This window comes from Silene latifolia, chromosome Y (assembly GCF_048544455.1).
Source record: "Silene latifolia isolate original U9 population chromosome Y, ASM4854445v1, whole genome shotgun sequence".
NCBI lineage: Eukaryota > Viridiplantae > Streptophyta > Magnoliopsida > Caryophyllales > Caryophyllaceae > Silene > Silene latifolia.
The window spans coordinates 271,516,499-271,520,208 of NC_133538.1; the positions used below are offsets into that span (position 1 = coordinate 271,516,499).

At 38.7% G+C, this 3,710-nt stretch overlaps 1 non-coding gene across 1 annotated transcript; it reads left to right on the forward strand.

Moving 5' to 3' along the window:
- Positions 1-1,360: 1,360 nt before the first annotated feature.
- On the forward strand, positions 1,361-1,467 carry LOC141637089 (small nucleolar RNA R71). The gene has a single exon (XR_012541651.1). It is a non-coding gene; the product is annotated as a small nucleolar RNA R71 (small nucleolar RNA).
- Positions 1,468-3,710: the final 2,243 nt, after the last annotated feature.

The window sequence follows — 3,710 nt, forward strand, 5'->3', positions numbered from 1 at the left end:
TGCTTGCTCCTAGATCACATAAAGCCTTGTTTATCGTGGTGTCGCCAATGGTACACAGTATTGAGAAGCTTCTCGGGTCTTTAAGTTTCGGAGGTGAACTCCCTTGAAGGATTTCACTACTCACCTTAGTGAAGGCGATAGTTTCAAGCTTCCGGATCGACTTATTTTTCGTAAGGATGTCCTTCATGTACCTTGCATAGTCCGGCACGTGATTGATTAATTCCGTAAAAGGAATCGAGACTTCCAAATTCTTCACAATTTCCATAAATTTCCAAGTTGGTCATCAAACTTAGGCTTAGCTTGACGACTTGGGAATGGAAGTCTAATCACAATGGGCTCTTTCTCCTTGGCCTTTTCTTCACTTTTCTTTGAAAATTCTTCTTTTGTTGGTTCATCTTCCTTGGAGTTTTGCATAACTTCTTCTTTGTCACTAGCTTCCACAACTTAATCCTCAACTTGCTTCTTTGGTCCTTCATATCTCGTACCACTCCTCAAGTGAATGGCACTAACCATTTCATGTCTTGGGGGATTACTTTGAGGTTGTAATTGCCCCTTTTGTCTTTGAGAGTTTGAAGATGCTAGTTGAGTCAATTGAGTTTCCAACATTTTTGTATGGGCTAGGATGTTGTTGATGGTGATGTCTTTTGCTTGACTATCTTTTTGCATTTGAGAGAAAAATTCTTGTTGATTCTTTTGCATTTGGAGGACCGCTTTTTGAACGTCAAAACCTTGGTCATTTTGTTGATTGTATGGAGTTTGATTTTGGTAACCTTGGTTTTGGTTGAAAAAGGGTCTTTGATTTTTGTTTCTTATGGGAGGTGGTGTGTATGTTGGTTGAGGGTTCTGAACATTTTGGCTTTTGTATGAGAGATTTGGATGGAATTTGGTGTTTTCATTGTAATAATTGGAATACGGGGTACCACTCTTGTATGCTTGAAAAGCATTCACTTGTTTATTTGTTCCCCTACATTCACTTTGGTCATGTCTTAAAGTTCCACAATTCTCACATATCCCACTTGGGATTGATGAAGATGCTACCATGGCATTAACATGATGCTTTGGTGATCTTGAGGCTTCTTCATGTTTAGCCATAGCCTTTTCAAATTTCAAGTTAATGGTATCAATATGAGCACTAAGTTGAGCACCCAATTAAGTAATAAAGTCCACTTCATGCTTTCCTCCTCTAGTAGCCTTGCGAGGTCTACTATATTGTGAGTTATGGACCGCCATTTCCTCAATCTTGTTCCAAGTTTGATTATCGTCAACTTCGGTGAACATACCATTTGATCCCATGTTGAGAATGTTTCTTGAGTCTTCATAAAGACCATTCCAAAATTGTTGTCCCAAGAACAGCTTGCTAAGTCCATGATGAGGACATGAGCGACAAATTCCTTTGAACCGTTCCCAAGCTTCATACAAAGATTCTTCATCCCTTTGCTTAAAACCCGTAATTTGAGCTCTTAGCATGTTAGTCTTTTCGGAGGGTAGAATTTTTTGTAGAAAGCTAGAGCCAACTTCTTCCTAGAGACAATTCCAAGAGTAGCCTTATCAAGGCTTTTCAACCATTGTTTTGCGGTGCCGATTAGAGAAAGAGGAAATAAGACCCATCGAATTTGGTCTTAAGTCACACCGGTTTGTGAAATCGCATCACAATAGTTACAAAAAGTTTCCATGTGAGAGTGAGGGTCTTCACTAGGCATCCCCCCAAATTGGCTTCTTTCGACTAATTGGTTAAATACAGATTTGACAATGAAATTTCCGGTTAAGTGTTGTGGTGTGGGAGTACCATTGGGTCGGTTCTCCTCGGTTGGTACGGAATGTGATGAAAATTTAGGCATTGTGGGTTGATTTTGTGATTGATTGAGTGTTGGGTTCTCCTCACCTTCTCTTGCAAAAGGGTTGATGAACTCAATAGTATTTGGTTGAATATCTACAACCTCACCAATACCTCTGAAAGTACCTCTAGAAAGTCTTCTATTGTTTGTCAAAGTCCTTTCAATTTCGTGATCAATGGGTAACAAGTTACCTTGTGATCTTCTAGACATGCAAAATATCAAACAACTTGAAAACAATTAGAACAAACCTTGAGGAGTTTTACTTCCCCAAGGCAAAGAAAGACACAACTAATAAAAATCTAAGAAAATCAAATCAAGTTAATACCATCCCCGGCAACGGCGCCATTTTTGGTCGAGCCCACTTGGAGCTTAATTTTCGGTTACTTGTCGTTAGGAGCACCTAGACCAAAACAATATTTATAACTTCACAAACAACTCTACTATTAGTAAAGAGGCAAGTAAAGGTCGAATCCCAAGGGACGGGTATTGATGTAGGATTTTCGAATGCAAGTAGCGGTGTCTAGGGGTGTCACGATTTGGGTTGAGATAAGAAGATCACTAAACTAATCAGCAATAAAAGTAAACAAGCAAGATGATTAAAATGAGATTTAAACAATTGATTAAAAGCACTAGGGTGTCATGGGGTCATAGGGGATTCATGAGAATTGATCATACAAACATATTCTTAAATTATAAGCAAGCAATTATTGTTGTGATGGATCGAGTTGGTTTATATCTTACAATCCTAGGAAGATTTGGGTCCCGAAGCCGAATCGATTAGATTGAACAACACCTACAAATCGACTTAATCCTCCCTACTCAACTATATGCATGGTCTAATGAGACTCGAGTTGGTTTATGTCTTACATGTATCATTGAAAAGGTAAGTGATGGGTAAAAAATGCAAGGATTCATAGGCTCGCATTTCATCAAACATAATACGTGCATAAGTTGAGATCACAAGTAAGCAAATAAACCATGAAAACATATTAAATTAAGCATGAATCATCCCCCATGTTGGTTTCCCCTAATTACCCATTAACCCTAGTTGAGGAAACTACGCACTCATTATCAAGTTTAACATGTTAACAAGGTTTTCAATCATATTAACAAAGCAAAACATGATGAATAATTGAAGATGATTAACAATAATTAAAAAGGGATTAAGAGAATTATACCTAATAATGATTCCAAAATAAAGCAAAAAATAATAGAAGTACTTGATGAATGATTGGAAGGTTGTCAATATCCCAATAATAACCCAAATAATCTTCAATTACCCAAAATAAAAGAAGAACAAAAGAGAAATTAAGTAAATGAGATATGTATTAAGACTTGATTAGAAGTTGATTACAAGATTAAGAAGAGATTAGAATGATATAAACTACACTAAAGATTGATAAGAAGAACATGCTTCATCTAATTAGATTAATGGTGTATTTATAGTGGGGATTAGGTACACAAATTAGGGTTTACTAAGGGCTTAAATGACGATTAAGTCCTTGAGGAATCGATCCTCTCAGAAAAGATGCGAGTCTCCTTTTTGCCGGTCTTTCATAAATATGCGCATCTTTCATGGAGGGAAGAAGAGGACGTGTGGGCCTATAAGAGAATCCGAGCGTCCAAGGGGTCGGGACGGGCGGATTTCGTGGTGGCTGGACGGGCGGATTGGTACGCTGGACGAGCGGATTGGGGCGTCGTTAGACGGGCGTCCCTATGGCAAAGACGCTCGGATTCCTGAAGTGTTGGACAGGCGTCTTGCTATGCTGGACGGGCGGATTTCGTCACAGCTTTTCCTTTTCTTCTTTTCTTCCTCTCTTCTTCCAATAATCCTCCGGGATTTAGTCGGGGATGCAAGGATTTATTCATCATTGC